Here is a 19,195-nt window from a genome sequence, read left to right on the forward strand (position 1 = left end):
AGTCGAGTTGCACAAATGACAGTAATCAAAAATGTCGTATTGTTGTCTTTTTTGTTTAATGTTCTGAGCCAAATCTTAACTTGGAAATAAAACAAACCAGAACATCTAAACACAAATGTTATTTTACAATTAGGCCATTTTCATTTTTGGAAAATACACAGCAAAAGATCGAACCAAACCAAAGTGCAAAATCAAGAAGTATAAACAAGTAGCAGTGTCTCACACAAATAAATCAAATGACTAATAAAGACAAATGGCCCTATTGTAAAGACACAGAAAAGTACATTGTTCAGGTAATAAGGTCAAGAGTTAATTTGAGAATGGCACAATATTGTTAATCATAACAGCAAACAGAAACGAGATCTATTACCATGGCACTCAGAAAAATAATTTAATTTTCTTGAACATGTATAAATAAAATGAGACCAGGCGATATTTATCTATCTTATATACTGGTTTATAAAAACAGTGCTCTTTGAAAAAAATCTACAATCAAATTGGAGATCTTGAATTCTCCACTGGTTGTGTCAATAATCTATAGGCTTCAATTCTCTAGCAGAGAATCGCAGATGAGGCAAGTCTAGATTTCTTTAGGCTTTTTAGAGGCATTCAGCACAGCTCTGGGAAAGGGTAGTTTTGATAGCCTCAAGCAGCTCTGCTGAGCTCATCTAAAAACTCAATCATGATGTTGTGAATCCAGATATCATTGTCATCCTGTGTGGTGTCCACTAGGTAGACAGAGATTTTGTGCTCCCAGGGCCACTCCCCCTCCTCAACAGACTCGATCTGGGCCACTAGCGGCTTCTTCTCCACATGGTTACGGAACACCATAGAAGCTTCCTCACACCAGACCCCATTCTTTACACCTGCAAATGAGCAGTTTACTTGTTTTATCATGTTAATCCTTAGTGGAATGTTGAACCTATAAATAAAGAGTACAGAATGGCCCTGTTTCCACCTGGTATTAAGATGTGTTTTTAGTGGTCAGGGCTAAATACAGGTGGAAACTGGGTCCAAAACATTTAGCAATCAGATCACAGAAACCCAGGATAAGCGGTTGACGATGGATGGATGGATGGATCACAGAAACCACATACGGAGGTAGTCAAAAATGCAATGTGACCACATCACATTTGAGGTGTGAAATGCAATCCATCCAGAATGTGTTCACAGCAGTGAAGCACCACCCCCATCTTCCCCTGTGCTAAAACAAGAGTTTAAACTTTGCCAGTTATAAGCATCTTTTAAAGGAAATAACCATCTGAACAAAACATTTGAAAGGGCAAAAACCTATTAAAGCACTTCACAGAACTTCTACAATGTGTCTAATATCAACATTAAGTGACAGATTTGAAGCAAACACATCTAAAACACAGGTTAATACAAGAATAGCAGAGAATTCTGCTCAAAATGTTTGTGCTTAGGTACAATTGTGATAAGTTTTGCGTTCCCTCACAATAAGCTTTGCCTTTCCTCGCAACACGTTTTGCGTTCCCTCACAATAAGCTTTGCATTCCCTCACAATACGTTTTGTGTTCACATGCAATACATTTTGTGGCCATAGCAACCATGGTATTCAAAGTGAAACCACAGTGATAAAAAAAAAAATTGTAATAAAAATAATAATTTGGCATTTATAGTTTTACTATACAAATAACGTAGCTTAACTATGGATACCTATAGTAATATTGTAGACTGTATTAACCATAGTTTTTGGCGGAAATCATTTTTCTATAGTAATACTGTAGTAACCATGACTTTTGTAGGCTAACAATGTTTAGTTTTTTTGTTGGAAACCATGGTTTTACTATAGTAATAATGTAGTAACTGAAAAGTTATTTAAGTAACCATGTTGTTTTTGCAGAAACCATTGTTTTAATACACTATACTCTATCCATTTAGAAACCATGAATTTACTATAGATTTACCAGGGCAATACTAGGGGTTACTTTGGTTGTACTTTCTTTTTAAACCATTATAACATCCCTCAAAATCAAAAAACAAGTGGTCGCAGGAGAAACATTTGAGATAAGGTAATACCAGGTGGAAAAAGGAATGCTCACGGTTGACCACATGTGATCGGATCACCGAAAATGCCTCTTACTACCAGGTGGAAACAGGGCCAATGATGTGACATTGGTGGTCTCCTCTCTTACCTGCCAGTTGAGCAGATATGCCCTGGAACGGCAGCTGCCTGAACTCATGGATGAGTGGTTGGAGCTGAGAATAGTTGATCAACTCGTACTTCCCATAATCCAACTCATACACAGAGACTAAACCATTGGTCAGGACCCCCTTTACCAAAACACGATGCCAACTATAGATACATAGAGAGATTGCATGTGAAAGGAGAGCAAGAAAAAAAAAGAGAAAGACTGACAATTAGTTATACAGATGGTGGGTAAGTTTTATCAGAGGAGACATATTAGGATCAGCCTTTGCCCTATTGAAATCTCTCACATGTTGTCAATTTTGGCAGTGTAGACCTTATTCTTCTGTATATCGATGGGGGTGACTTCCTGTTTGTTGTAGTACAGTATCATCTCTCCCATCAACACCACCAGCTTGTAGAGATCCTGCCATGGCTGCAACACAAAGTGCCCAGGGTGGCATGCAACCGACACAAACACATCCATATTTTGCCCCATTTTGGGTAACTCCAGCTGAGGAGGCAGTGTGAGGCCCTTGGAACTCTGTGTGGAAGATGAATAGGAGGTATCCCCTGTCTCAGACAAAAAAGGTTCGGACACCCTGGCGATCCTGCTGAGGTAGACATCCCGATGCCAGAACGGGCAGGAGGCAAGCTGATGGTTAACACTGCTCTGAAGGTCATGAGCTCCATTGCCACTGAACAGGTAGACATGCACAGTGCTGGTTTCATCAAGCTTTACTATCTGAACACACATGAGAAACATGGCTATACATAGAAACTGTAAAATAACAATATCATAGTTGCCTGGGAAATGTAAAGGAAAACCAACTGAAATACATAAGTTTTGCAGTAATCAGTAAAAATGTGCCTAACCTTCATGCAGCTGGGGGCTTTGTTGAGGACGGTCTCTCTTAACCACAAAACAGCTTCAGGTGGCCAAACTGCCCCATTTGCATTCAGATCTGCCAGGAGACACTTGATTGCCTACAAAGACAGAAACATACAACAATAACTTTAATTTAACAGACTAAAGCTCTGCTACAAACATGGTCCAAATATCATTCGCTAAATGCAAAAGGTGACTAAAACTGGCTGGCCAATAAGTTACTTTTTGCGTATAAAACTTGTTTTGAATCGTAAACAGTAACAAAGCATTTTTTGTTCCTTATTTAACACAAACAATAGGTCTTATTCATGAAACATGAACAAAATAAATTTGGGGGTTAATGCATTCTGACTTTTAATTAAATGGGACAATTTACATCAGAATCATTTTTCTAAAAATGTAGACACAAATTTGTTCCGCACATGTTTCATGAATAAGGCCCATTGTGTGCAAATGTGCGGATTGTTTTGTTCTTCAAAGATCATCTGGGAGTAACTGTAACAGAAAGACCTGCGTCATTCTTATGAGCATCCTTTTAGAAAGTGGAAAACATAATATTATAATAATAATAATTTTCATAATAATTTGACATAACATTAATGTAAATAATAATAGGCACACCCCAATTTACTCATTGGTTTTTCAAATCAATCAAACAGCGCAAGTCATTGTGTCCATCTTTGGCATGTGAACACTTACAAAAATGGCAATTTCTTTGTCAAAGGGATTAAAGTACAAAGCCTAAGAAAATAATGCCAAATACAGCTTAGACTGTAGCCACAGCAATAACTACTTAGAAGTAAATTAGTGGGGCACTGATCAGGAGATTTGAGGCCGATAATGATTACCAATATTTTAACAGTCATCGGCCAATACTGAAAATCTGTGAGAAGAACATGCACCTCTGTTTGCTTAAGAGTATATTAGCAGTTGTGTTGTGGAAATGAATAAGCAAGAAAAGGAGTGAGACAGGTCTGTATTTACCTGTGGTGGTATGGTGATGAGCTCTCTAAGGTAGATCGGCAGGATCTCTCTAAGCTCACTAACCTCCAGAGAAGCAGGAAGTCCCATATCCAAAAACAGGATATCCAACACTTGACTACCATGAAGATTAGTTATCTACACACAGCTAGAATGTTCATTCACTCACTTATTTCTTTATTCAATCATTAAACCAAATGGTTATGGTTGCGGTATTTAAATTATTGGCAATTTTTGAAAAAAATGATGAGATAAAAAGGAAAGACCAGCTCACCTCTGCTCTCGCCCATTTGCCTTTGTATTTTGCTAGACACACTTTCCCACCAAATGGCTTGGACACCAACAAATCCCATGTTAACTTTGAAACACAATTACAAAACAGACAGAGTAGATGTAATGTATATTACTGCCAAGTGGTTAAAACAACATGCCGGTGAATAAATTGTAAAAAAAATGATTTTGGGGTGATGTGCCTTTCAACTGGGATAAGCGTATATTTTTTTGCATGCAATAAAATACACACTTCACCATTAAAGGTGCTTTAGGTAAGATTGACAACAAGCATTTGAAATGGGTATTGCATTCCAAATTCAAAATATTGGAGAGATATCAGAGAGATTGGAGAGATACACCAGACTCGAATCTCATGTGGGTTACCAGAAAGTTGACATGCAAATTAGCCAACTCAGCATCCGTTTTAAAGGATTTCTGGGCTTTAAGCTTTCTCCATCTTCCAAAGACATCTCCTATTTATCCTTGTTTTACTACGCCTCTGATCATGGTGGTTTTTAGATGGATGACGAGGCAATTTAGGTCAGGTGGAATCTGTTATATCTGATCCAGTTCGTTTACTGGCTTCCATGGCTGCAGCATGCATTGTAGCTTGCCTGCAACCCGGCAGTGTCGAAACACTATTGGTGAGTGGGCAGTGGGCGGGATCACACAGGCCAAAACAGACACAGAAACTTCAAAGTTGAATATACTGGCTGTAGCATTGTTATTGGAGAAGGCAGTATTTAAACTTTTTCTCAATTCTAATTCTAAACCTAATTCTCAAATGACATATTATGGTCATTTTATGATTTAGTATAGTAAAACTATTACATATAACATCTTTAATGCTCTCACATACACAAAGGAGGTCAACCTTTAACTTCTTATTGTCCTCAAACCTCATATACACAAATCAAACACACACAACTTAAATTCCTCTTTTAGTTTGCTACCTGAGAAAGGAAATGTGCCTCAATCTTGTCCATGATGTCTTTGAGCTTGGCCTGGCCTCGAGAAGGCAACTGACAATAAATACTGCCGTCAGAGCACACATTTGTGACACACACATTTGTGTACACGCTGTTCACCTGAAAATATAAGAAGGAAGACCAGATAGTTATTTTCTTATTTATTCATTCAGTGGTTGTAAAACCAACAAAATATTTAATCAATAAAGAATAATTTTCAATTGCTGCACATTCTGCACAAATTAAAAATTGTATTTTATTTGTGTGATACAGACTGACCTGTAGAGGATTCTCCATGGACTTATCCTGCAGGGCTTTCAAACAGACAGTGTTCACATTGACATCTTCATTTTGAGATGTGTCATACAGCACTATAATGGGTGTGTCCTCTCGATCCACAATCTCAGTGAATAGCGTATGACCTACAGCTAATAAATCCAGAGTCTTTAGAACAACTACATCTGTACAGAATGGCTCCAGACCTGAAATGCAAACAGAAAAAAAAAAATTATAATAATACATATTGAACGAATGAATGAGTTTTTACACTTACATTGTGCTATTTTTGACACTGCACTCAAAGCGCTTTACATTGAGAACAGGGAACTCTCCTTAACCACCACCAGTATGCAGCATCCACCTGGATGATGCGACAGCAGCCATAGTGCACCAAGGTAGAGTGATACAGCCAATGCAGGAATGGGGATTATTAGGTGGTTACACCCCTACTCCTTACGAGAAGTGCCCTGGGATTTTACAGGGTGATCTGGCTGCTATATTACTCAGTTTTAGCACAAACATAAATTCACATCTGGTGAATGTTACCTGCGAGTTGGCAAGTGGTTGCCTGGAAGGGAAGAGTGAAGAACTGGTTTCTCAGCTGCAGTAGATTCTTCCGACTAACTACCTCAGAAAATCCATGATCCACAAAGTACACCTAAGGAAAGGTAACAAAGTGCCTAAATAAAATCTAAAACAAATCCATTTCCCATTTGACTTGATCTCTACAGATGTTTTGTAAACCAATCTAAAAAAACACCAGAGGTTTCCTCATCTAATCTTAACCCATAACCACCTGACACCTCCCCCATCTATAGCCACTTATGGCTCAAGTACTGTATAATTCGGCCTTTCACGTATCAGATCGGATTGCGTACAATATGCGTGATGCACATTTTTTCATCAGCACAGTCTGCACAGACTGTCCGTGTGCTGCCCAATTTTTCTCAACACACGTACAGTCCTCATCTATGCATATCTCGGAGCATGTGCCTGCAATTATCTGTACGAAAAGAGTTCACAAAGCACTCGTGCACATGCATTTAATGCATTCGTATTCGCTTGCGGTCAAAACAGTATACTTTGAAAAGCTGAGCGCTCGACTGGGTTCGAAAGCTTTTAGGCTTTCCAATCTATTCCTAACCAAATATAACTAAACAATTCCCCTTCTTACCCCAAGCAAATACTACCTTATGCTTCTCCACCTAACCCAAACCAATTACCACCAGACCCTAGCTTTCTCTTCCCAGCAAAGGTACATATTCATTATTTATTTCTGAAACAGACAAAAGATACACAGACTGTTACCTTCACATTATCTACTGTGACCTGATGGATCTGTGCTCTAGTACTGCATCTTCCTCTATAGCAACAGCCACCAATTGTCCTTTTATCGGGGAGAGGAGACAAAGCCCAGCCCCAACTTTATTATAAAACTGCAGCATGGCCTCCTCCAACTCCTCCAGTGCTTTAGAGTAGCCATCTCCCACAAACCTGAATAAAAAGCAACCATAATAAATCCACAACGGTCATATTTATTAAAACAAAAATTCACTTCACACTTCAAATGTAATACTTTATCAAGAGCTTTACAAACCTGCACATCCTGACCTTAACACATACAAATTAGGACTTGGAGATATGACTACAAAAATACACCTGCTAAATCTCAATATTATTTATCATTTTAATTTACTCTGAAATAGCTTTAAAGATTACTTCTTAAATCAAAGAAAACATCATTTCAACCAAACCGCAATTGTAGCCAAGTAGATTAAAATGTTTAATGTATGAAGTAAAAATCTAGTTTTTCTCTAAATGAACACAAGGAAGAATGATATTTAATCATTATTAGATTTTAATTTTTTATTTTGTATCTTCTAATTTATCTTTCATTTTGGCTCTCTCAAAAATGTTGACCTTGAATGTGTTCAACAGACCCAATCCATGGTCAACAGAAATTATTTATTGTTAGAACAGTGAAAATGCTTTTGCACCTCTTTGTACATTTGTACAATTAAAGCATATTTCCAATGATCTGATGACAAAATAAGGTAAATGGCAATATATCCACTAAAATCATATCATATCATATCGGTGCATCCCTATTTAAAACTGAATAATAATAATAATGAGATCTAATGCTTAGATAACAAGATACTATCTCAAAATGAGATACTACATCAAAATAATGATATTAACTGAAAATGAGAATCTCAAAATGAGATAAAATAATGATACTAACTCAAAATGAGATACTAATTTAATGAAATACTAACTATCTAGATAATAATTTTTATTAGATAATAATTATCTAAAAAAATTTTACTCTCATTACGAGATCTCAAAATAATGATACTTTCTCAAAATGAGATAATACCAAAATAATGAGATACCCACTTAAAATAATTTGATATCTCATTGTGCCATACTAACTCAAAATAATGAGATGGTATCTCAAAATAAAGACATGATATTTCAAAATAATGACCTGAAATTATTTTTATTTGACATGGCAGAAAAAGGCTTTCATAGTAAATAGTGCACTTTTCAAAAAGCTTAATGATTTGCTTTTGAGTTACCGGTATATCATTATTTTAAGATTTCATCATTATGAGTTTACCTTGTTTTTTTTTTTTTTGAGGTCATTACATTAAATTATTATCTCATTATTTTGAGTTAGTATCTGTAACAAGGTTGAAATGGGAGAGGAGGAGGCGGGAACCCTTCCGGCCCTGCCTGCTGGCAGGCTTTCCCCTATCTCGCTATGGTTTGGGAGTGGGACGAGGGGAGGGAAAAACAAAACAAAACAAAAAGAGGAGAGGGAAAGGGCAAAGCATAGCGACAGTGAGAGAGAGAGAGAAAAAAACTTGCTCGCCGGTTCCCAGACACGCTGTCGCCTGGTCCTCGTTTACTCCTCCACCCTCTGGCAGCCGACAGCCGCTCCTCCCCGGGCGGACCGGAGCTAGCCCACCAACCCATGGCGGATGGAAGCCCCTCCGAATTTTGGCGGCAAATAGGGAACTCCTCCGCCCCTGGCAGCAGCATCACTGCTCCAGGCTGCCGGCAGCGAGTCCCTCCTCCCCTTTGCGGATCACTGCCATTCCTCAGCGTCCGGTCGGCTGGCATCCCTCCTCCTTCCCAGGTTTCGGCACCTTGTTTTAGTAAGAAGGTTATAATGGGAAAGGTGGCGGGAACTGGCTGAACAATCAAAGTAATAATTTTATTGGAACTTAAACAAAACGACACAACATGGTTTGGCAGCTGCAAGTGGCTCTCTCTCTCCCAAACTGCTGCATTCTGCTGCACTTATCCCTCTTTTGTGAGTGTTACCTGAGATCTCCATCACCAACACAGAATGAAACTCTACCATTGGGATAGTCAGAGGCGGCACATGTTGGTTGTCAGAACAGGTTATAAGCAGTGGGAGTGGCCTTGGGCGGGGCTGCGTTTGGACATGAGATGGTAGTGAGTACAGGATGGCTCTCTTACGATTGTCTGGCATTGGGTACTCAACCATACATTTATCTGCCAACAGAGACAGATCCTCCAACACATACTTAGGAAACACGCACCTGACAGAAAAAACAGAACATTACAAAACTTATATCATACATTATAAAGCACTTTCAATCAAACCAAACAAGTCATAAAACTTAATGTAAAGCACATGGTGTATATTGTCTAAATGGAATTTTAATTAAGACTTAATTAAGAGGTGGTGGGGTGGAGGGTGGGGTGATGAGTGTGTGAGTGGTAGGCTTGGGTGTTTCAGGGACTGGAAGGTGAACCGTGGTGGAGTCGGGCGAAATTGGGCTTAAGGGTGCCTGGGATTTCTGAACTGGAGGAATATTAATGGCAAGAGTTCTGAGAATTTGGGTGGTTTGCTGAGCAGGTGATGGTGGTTTTAGAATGGCAGAGTTAGGAGACAGCTTGCTGGGAGCTACAGCAGGCACAGTACTGGGATTTGGGGAGGGCTCCAGGACAGGATACACCAGCCGGTCCACTATGTTATTGCTGCCTGGCTTTTCAACCTAAGGATGGGGAGAAAATAAATAAATAAAAACACATTTCAGATTCACTAACTTCAGTACTTTAAGAGTCACAAAAATGAACTACAAGCACAATTTTATTGAATGCTTTTCACACAATATATTTGACACATTTAAAATAGGCAATATCCATATTTATGCATCACAGCCTTGAACCATAATATTCTACTTGATATATCTAATCAAAGGCTGGTGGTAATTTTTAGGAGGAACATTCTCAATCTAGTGTGCACTTAATCCAATAATAATTTTTACACACCATAAGTGTAGAATAAGTCATCAATATTTTTGGTTGGTTTTCCCAAATGAAAAAGACAAAAAAGAAACGTCCTCTCACTTTCAACTGTTTTTATTTTCAGCAAACTTAACATATGTAAATATTTGTATGAACAAAGATTCAACAAATAAGACATAAACTGAACAAGTTTTACAGACATGTGACAAACAGAAATGGAATAATGTCCCTGAACAAAGGGGGGGTCAAAATCAAAAGTTACAGTCAGTTGTTACACGTGGTCTGCTACTGTGAGCATGATCAGCTGTCCTTCCTGTATCCCTGTAGCGCTGTCTTAGGTGTCTCACAGTATGGACATTGCAATTTATTATACTGGCCACAGCTGCAGTCCTCATGCCTCCATGCAGCATACCTAAGGCATGTTCACACAGATGAGGAGGGACCCTGGGCATTATTCTTTTGGTATTTTTCAGTCAGTAGAAAGGTCTCTTTTGTGTCCCACGTTTTTATAACTGTGACCTTAATTGCCTACCGCCTGTAAGCTGTTAGTGTCTTAACGACTATTCCACAGGTGCATGTTCAGTAATTGTTTATGGTTCATTGAACAAGCATGGAAAACATTGTTTAAGCACTTTACAATAAAGATCTGTAAAATTATTTTGATTTTTATAAAATTTTCTTTAAAATACTGTGTCCTGAAAAAGGGGCATTTCTTTATTTTGCTGAGTTTATATGCTAAAAGCTAATTTTGTCAACTTAAAGAATACTAGCATATAAATTATCTAAAATCTAACAGACATGAGGTCTGTTGCACAAAGCCAGAGACGGTCAGCGTGAAGCAGTGTGTTATTGTATACAACTTAAAAGTGTAACAATAAATGTCTGTGAGTACTGTAAAAAAAAAAAAATACATTCAGATTTGGCGGCCCCCAAACACAATGTCACATGGTCCTCAGTCAACTGCACTGCCTCCTGGTGGACAGCAGTGGGCTCCTCCGCCTCAAGGCGTACGGCAGTGTTGAGGACTCCATGACAGCGCATCCTTCTTCCTTCCTGGGTTTGGCACCAAAATAACAAGGTTTGTTAATGGGTGGAAAGGAGGAAGCAGGGACCAGGTTGAACAATATTCGTAGACATTTATTGCTACACTCTTCAGTGACGCACAATAAGACATTGCTTCACACTGACATGCACACACTGCTGCGCGTCTCTCTCTCCCTCTCTGGCATCCCCGGCTTCTCCTGATCTCTCTCTCCAACTGATTGGGGCAACTCAGCACCAGGCGTGCACCCCTCAAGGCCCGGCCATGCCCGCCTCCTCGTCACACAGGTTTATTAATTTTAGAAGCATCAAAATCCATTAATTTATCTAAAAGGTAAAAGATTTAATATTCATTTAAAAAAGAATATATAATTTATTGAAGTGTAATAGTGCAAAGTGTGTGATTTCAGGCCAAGGAGCCCTCGGTGGGTAGAGAAATGGAGCAGAGGTTCTCAGCATCACACGGCATACAGATACTGTATTTAAAGAAATGCAAATAAACTCAATAATAAGTTTTTTATGTGCTGCTCAAAAGACACAAGGTTCACGGATCTCTCAAATAAACCATCTTATAATATCTTAATATGTAGATCTAATACATTAAACTGTAATATATAAATCTCCTTTCATTAAATATATACATTTCCATGTGAAGCACGCTTTAATTTGGAATGAAAGATAGAGAGGGAATGACATTATTCATCAGAGATGTCACTTTACTCATAGCTGATTGGTTCAGTATCCGTTTACTATCTATAACCCAGAATAAAACGTGCTCCTGAGCGTGTTAGCAGTGCAGCGTAAGTTTCTATGATGATGAATGCCTTCTTGAGACAGAAAAACCAGAGTTTGCTTGAACAAAATTCAAAATTCCCTGAATAGCCACTGAAACCTGCTTCATGCAACAGGCATATGAACTAAAAGCAACAAAACCCTTATTTTGAGATTAAAAATAAAAAAATTACTTTGAGCTGAAGTTGGAGAAGGTCAGAGGAGGATAGAGTGATTCTAAGAAGTCAGCATGTGTTTGTTTGTGCTTTCTAGTTCTCTCACAGTGCAGATGTGTGTCCAGGTCTCCACTTCTTTGTGCATATGTAGCTCTTCCTTAAACATATCTTTGTAGAGGTGAGGGATCTTTGACAGCCACACTCCACTGCAGTACTTCTGGAAAAGCTGTTTGATGCGACTCTGAACCAGCTCAACATCAGCACAGTTTACAGGCTTATTCTGAGCTAAAGAAAGCAACACATGCCATTGTTATGACACTCAGCACATCTTGAATTAATTCAGTTGTGCATGAGAATCAACACATAACACAGCAAATGGCTATAAAGTTCAACAGAGGAAAGAAAAGATAAGATCTTAATTCAGTATGAATGGGGAACATTCTAACAATGCAGGTATAAGGGAGATTTTCAAAGTGTAATCTAATTGTCACAATATTTTTAAATGGGCAAAATATGAGGTTTACCAAGTGCCTGATTGTTCTTAACTGGCTGAGTTTTTGTATCTGTAAGGAACCTGCTGGGCACAATTGATTCTGACCTAAGATCAACAGAGTTAAATATTAAAATAAGATGATACTAATGTATTCAGAATGCTTTAGTGCTCACTGTGTATGTAATGTGTTTGATCTCGTATCACTCACCCTGCTGATTTCCTGGTCAGCTGGTGAGAAGGAACTTGGGTGGAGCGCACATTAATACTGTAAACCTGCTGCTGGTTAGGGTAAAAACTAGATTTGATACAAAAGCTTGAGTAGTGTGACTTGGCTGCCGCAAAGACAAGCGATGTTTAACTGTGAAGACACAAGTAATTAAACCATTTTAATAAACAATAACTCATAAGTAAACTCAAATAAACATAACTCAAAGTGTTTTGTGTTTGTGTGTGTGTGAGAGAGAGAGAGAGAGAGAGAGAGAGAGAGAGAGAGAGAGAGAGAGAGAGAGTGTGTGTGTGCAGGACATTTAACAGTTTGTGGAAACATAATGTAAAAGTGACCGACTGCCATAGCTACAACCAGCACACATACTGTATGCAGAAAAATTTGGTGGGGTACGGAGCTGAGGCACAGTAATAAATCCTTTAATAAGCTCTATCAAGGATGTGGGTATTCAAGCTGGGATTTTGCCATGTCAAAGAGTGATTCCCACAATGGAGGTGTGTAGATGTGCTTAATATGTTCTAATCTAGTAGAGCACATGAAAGTGTTTGCCAGCCCAGTACATAAGTACATGCCAATTTTTCACTACACGATTAAAGGAGTGGCATAAAATTCCCAAAGTGCACATAGAACAGTCTAAAATTTGCTTCTGAAACAACTGTGAAAACATTGTATTGCCTTTCATAAGGCATCATCTCTGCTCCTCTTTCAGCAGAACTTTGCTGAAAAGTGTGTGTTACATATGACACATCATATTTTCAGTGTTAAAGGGGACATGATGATATACTTTTTTCACTATTATTTTATTATATGATCATATATATTAAAAACAGAATTGAAACAGACTGGGGGTCTCCTTTTAAAGGGGTCATGAAATGGAGAATACAATTTTCCTTGATATTTAGACATATAAGAGGTAACTGTACTGAAATCATACAGTTAATCATACTGTAAATTTCAGAACTCAAAACTTAATCCTCAACGCAATAAAAGAATATATAGTTCCCACCCTGCTGAAATGTTTCGTTTTTAAATCTGTCTGTTCATGAAATCATGAAACATTGCTAATTTGTATTTACACATCCCACAACATGCACCATCGCTAGAGGTCTGCACAGGCCTAAAAATGAATCCCAACCCGTACCAGAGACCATGTCGCCCAATCCTACCTGAAATCGCTTATGTAATTTCTTCTCCTAGCACTTACTGTTGCAAGAGGTTGTATTTCATGTAAGCATATAGGCAACATTCGTACAGTACTGAAACAGTAAACATACACAGTTTTAACAAGGCACAGAACCCACTAGTACATTAGAGCAGAAGGGGGGAAAAAAGCATTGACTTACTGTTTGTTCGCTGAAAGTCCAATAAGTGCAGAACAACCTAGAATAAAATGAAACACTACAACTATCCCCTCTAAGCAGCCTGAACTTGTTCAGATTGTTGAATCTTTGTGACAACTGTGCTAAAATTTAAATAGTCCAGATGGGCACAAGGTCCTGAGTAAGTTCATTTTGGTGAAATTTTTGTTTACAAGTAAACTCCACAGGGTAAGCTACCTTTAAATCTGAAGTTCAAGAAGTATCCTCAGTTTATGTTGTAACTTTATAAGGGGTTTGACCTCTTTTTGCAACAATTTCATAGTCTTTAGCAGATGTTTGACTCTCCTAATAGTCATTCATTTTTATGTTTCTTTCAACGCATGTCAGCTACATAATCCGTACATGACGTATTTGCTGTAGTCTAAGTCATTACGTCCCCTGAAAGACTTTCATGTCTGCCAAAAAAATGAGGGGATGTGACAGCGCTATGGATAATGATTTTTTTTTATCCAAGTAGTACATAAATAAACAGCAATGGTGCTGATATTGCTGTTGTGTTCAGTGGATAGCTGTATTGCATTATCAGCGCTGTCTTGTTTGGTACACAATGATATCATATTAGCCGGACAGCTACTGTAGCTAGCAGCTACCTAGCCTCATTAATGGTTTACATGACAGTAGGGCTAGGTAGTCACTAGCCAGCAAATACTTCCTAACTGGCTGATTTCATGACTATAATTCAGCTGGTTATGTGTGTATAACTTTGCCAAACTGCTTGTGTTTTAAGTGATATGCACCTGATCGTGTAGATGCACTGTAAAACATAGGCTAATTATAGAAAATTACTCAAAAGTTGATAATCGATGGAGGATTTTTTTCCACCGATAAATACTGAGATTGACAGCTCTAAGTACAAAAAACTCTTATATGGCAAAAGGTCAAGGAAAATTGTATTCCTCATGTCATGACAACTTCAAAATACTTTCACCTATCCCAGTTACGCATGCAGAGACAGAGTAAACCATTAATATTCAAATATATGCACTTTTAAGTGGTTAAGTGCAGTGATACCTAATTTAGTGTCTTCTGATCGCTTTTGGTGCCATTTCTGTTTTTATGGCAAGAGCGGTTTCTTTGATTGGTTGATTGTTCTTTATGATTATGGGTTTTGTAAAAGTGTAGGGAATTTATCAGCTAAACATTTTTTTTGTTTTGTTTTGTTAAATTATGTTTAAATTACTGATCAAATTACTTGAGGCTTCTATAGAAGCACGTGGGTGTTTCTTAAATTTCAGAGACTTTTAACAATGTGAATTTGTAGAAAGTAAAGACTTGTTAAAACATTTTTCACACTCATAATACTTTTTTGTTTTTTTATTATTATTTTATTTGAGAACTAACAATGTCCTTTTTCTAGAAGTCATGAAATTTCCGACAACAATCATTAATTAAAAAAAGGTAAAAATTATTTACTTCATAAAAATGTCAAAATAAATATTTTTAAAACATCTGTTTTATGGTTGTCAAAAATAAATATCAAAATGACTTTGACCTTTGATAATTTAAAATATGCTCATGTTAGAAGAGTAACTGTGATGTGTGAATAACTTAATATATCCGGACCAAAAGAATTGTCACATCATTTTCCCATTTACCTTGAATTTTCTTTTTTTCTTTAAATATACAGTAATGTGCATAAGTTTTAAGCACTTGAGAGAAATGTTGCATAGTGAGGATGTCTTCAAAAAATAATGCCATAAATAGTTTTCATTTATCAATTAACGTCATACAAAGTAGAGTATTAAAAAAAGCTAAATCAACATTCGGTGTAACCACCTTTGCCTTCAAAACAGCACCAATTCTTCTAGGTACACCTGGACAGTTTTTCTTGGTTGTTGGCAGATAGGACTTTCCAAGCTTCTGAGAATTTGCCACAGTTCTTTATTTCGGTTGTCTCAATTCCTTCTGTCTCTTCTTGTAATCCCACACTGACTCAATGTTCAGTGGGGGGATCTGTGGGGACCATGCCATCTGTCTCAGGGCTTCCTATTGTTCTATTCTAGTTGCAAAATAAATGTTTGGAAGTCTAAAATGTATTTTTCTTATTGCCACACTAAAGCTGAAAATATAAATAACCATCTTAAGACAAATGTTTTTGTGAAGCATCTTATGTGCCCAAGACTTTTGCACAGTACTGTATTTTTTTTCATATTTCATCAAGTATGCTCTCCACTGACACTTCTGTCAACTTGGTTAAGTACACTAACACGCAAAAATTATTAGGGGCAAAATGTTTTGGTTTGGTGGAAATAACACCACAATCGGTGTTAATTTTGTAGAAATTGATAGAAATTAATTTCACAAAATGTAAATCTTTTATGTTTATTTCATTTTTTGTTTAGATGATCATAGTTTTAAACAATTTGTATTAATATGTAATGACTTGTATTTTTACAATAATTTTTTTATAGTTTAATAATGCAAGTTGTGGTCTTATTTTATTTAAAATGTATACATAAAACACATCTGAAAAGTAAAATAAAAAGCAAAAAATTGTAATCTGTTAATTTTAATAAAAATCAACCCTGGGATAAGAAATTGCCTGAAGTTGAAGAAACACCCATATATCACACCTAAGCAACCTCAGATTTCATGATCTTTTTTGTTATTGTTAAAAATCAATTGGAGATATTTTACATCTGAAACCTCACTGTTGCACTTTTTAGCTTTGAGAGCAAAGTTTAGTTTAACAACTAACCAAGATTCCAACAATTACTAGTTAGTCTAGTCATAACTAGTATTTAGTAATTAGTCATAAGAGAGCAAGAGAGTGTAATAAAGCAACAGTGACTCGAGCTGAATGTGGCCTCTGCACATTGGCTCATACTCATCACATCACCCAAACAGCCTTTCTCTCTACTGGAGTTTGCTTGTCTGTCTGTGTACCATAAGGTGAAAACAGGGAGGAAGACTTCTTTCTCATGTGGAAGTTCATTAATTTAGAGCAGCCGGTCTTCTTTGAAGTCTTCTGCCGGGCGACCAGCTGTGCGATGTGTGCCGTCTCTTCACATACACCAGCAAAACACATGACCTACAAGCACATACAGGCAGGCTATTACATTTAAACTTTGCTTATGCATGATGCTGCATCCATACTGTTAGGTGTCAGTTTACTTCCAAGACAACTGTCGTCTGAGCCAGCGAAGCAATCAAAAATGACTGAGTGCAATTTAACTTGTTTTGAACCTTTAATGTTAAACAGTTCAACTGAATACACCACCTCTCCAATACTGGAGCGTTCCAGCCGCACCACTCCGGGAATGCTGCGCAGAAAGCTCTCCAGAGTGGCATGGCCAAGCTCCCTGTGAGGAACCATTTCTCCGGTCAGAGCACGGTAGTCTCCCGGCAGACGTGCCATGGCCACGCCATGCTTACTGCTCTGAAGAACAGCTCGCAGCATCTTCTTCACCAACTCAACGTCACTCATCCTGAACTCAAACAAACACTGCTTACTACCATTTTAAATATGTGAAACAGGTTATAATCTGCAATGATAAACATTTTAAATGGCTTAGTATGCTACATTGTTGTCACATGACCTCACTACTGTGCATGTTTAATTCAGTGTCATCCAGTTTTTGAAGTAGGTCATCTGGACATTCCATGTAGGCCCATACTAAAATATTCACATCTGTGGAATTGATGGACAGCACCATTTCTAAAAGTTAAAGGAACGTTCCGGGTTCAAAACCAGTTAAGCTTAATAGACAGCATTTGTGGCATAATGTTAATTTCCACAAAAAAAAATTCTCAACTTGTCCCTCATTTTCTTTTTTCTCCTCAATTTGGAGTGCCCAATTCGCTCCAAGTCCTCATGGTGGCATAGTGACTAGCCTCAATCCGGGTGGCGGAGGATGAATCTCAGTTGCCTCCGCTACAGAGACGTCAATCCGTGCAATTTATCACATGGTTTGTTGAGCGCGTTATCGCGCATGTGGGGGCTTCACACTATTCTCCGTGGCATTCACACACAACTCACCACGTGCCCCACTGCGAACGAGAACCACACATTATAGAGACCAAGAGGAGGTTACCCCATGTGACTTTAACCTCCCTAGCAACCAGGCCAATTTGGTCGCTTAGGAGACCTGGCTGGAGTCCCTCAGCACACCCTGGATTCGAAGTCACGACTCCAGTGGTGGTAGTCAGCGTCTTTACTCCCTGAGATACCCAGGCCCCCTGTCCCTCATTTTCAAGAAAAAAAAAATCAAGCTTAAAGTGAGGCACTTACAATGGAAGTGAATGGGGCCAATTTCTGAGGGTTTAAAAGCAGAAATGTGAAGTTTATAATAATTTTTAAAAGGACTTACATGAATTCTTCAAATAAAACTTGCATTTTTAAAGTTATACATTTGTTTTAATCGCCATTTTAAGGCTTACAGGGTTTTGACGTCATGGCAATGAAGTTGTAAAATAGATTTAACTTTACACAAAAAAGTAAGCGATTGTATCCCTCTAAAATCATGTTAACGCGTAAATTGTTTATGTCTTGTGGGTTTAGTTTTGAAACCGTGTGTATTTTAACATTTACAGATTGGCCCCTTTCACTATCACTGTAACACAAATGTTTGCTTTTTGTAAAGAAAAGCAGGGACATTTATAAAAATTTATAATTTGAGGTTATTAAAAATATGCCACAAATACTGTCAATTCAGCTTAAGTTGTATTGAACCTGGAATATTACTTTAATTTACACCAAATATCATCACAAATAAACAGAAAGACAAGTTGCACTGTATGCACATCAGTGCTTGTTATGTTTGCTAAGTTCCCTAGCATAGCATTAATAATGGGACATGTATGTAGTTTGAATATCATAGAAATGAATGCTACAAACGTCGTTTGTAAAAGTTAGGCCTACAAATTTGCGTATTTATAAACTGGATTGGATTCTGTCACGGACGCCTGGGAAGGTAAAGATATGTGGCTTTCAAACACAGGGATAATGAACTTTACACAAACTGAAAACACGTTTTCACCATTACCAAAAGTAAAGGATATTTTTAAAAGAGAAAAGGCGGGAAAAGATAAACGCCAGTTGTCATTAGTCAGTCATTAACTAGCTAAACAAAATACATACAAATTAAACGCATTATTCCTTTACATTTACCTTGTCCAAATCACGTCTAAATCACAGTATGATCACAATAAAAAATGCAAACAGTGGTAAAGCGTACATTACATAGTGCAGCTCACCTGTTTTTTTTTTCTCTCTCTTTTCTCGCTGATTTAGTCGTTAAATATCGCGCATGCATGTGCACTTGCTATCACTCCAACAACTTC

General features: G+C 37.7%; 1 pseudogene; it reads right to left on the reverse strand.

The window, feature by feature from the left end:
• Window positions 1–41: 41 nt before the first annotated feature.
• On the reverse strand, window positions 42–19,189 carry LOC127643475 (tudor domain-containing protein 7A-like; annotated as a pseudogene).
• Between the last annotated feature and the right edge of the window lie 6 nt (window positions 19,190–19,195).

Source organism: Xyrauchen texanus, chromosome 5, assembly GCF_025860055.1.
Source record: "Xyrauchen texanus isolate HMW12.3.18 chromosome 5, RBS_HiC_50CHRs, whole genome shotgun sequence".
NCBI lineage: Eukaryota > Metazoa > Chordata > Actinopteri > Cypriniformes > Catostomidae > Xyrauchen > Xyrauchen texanus.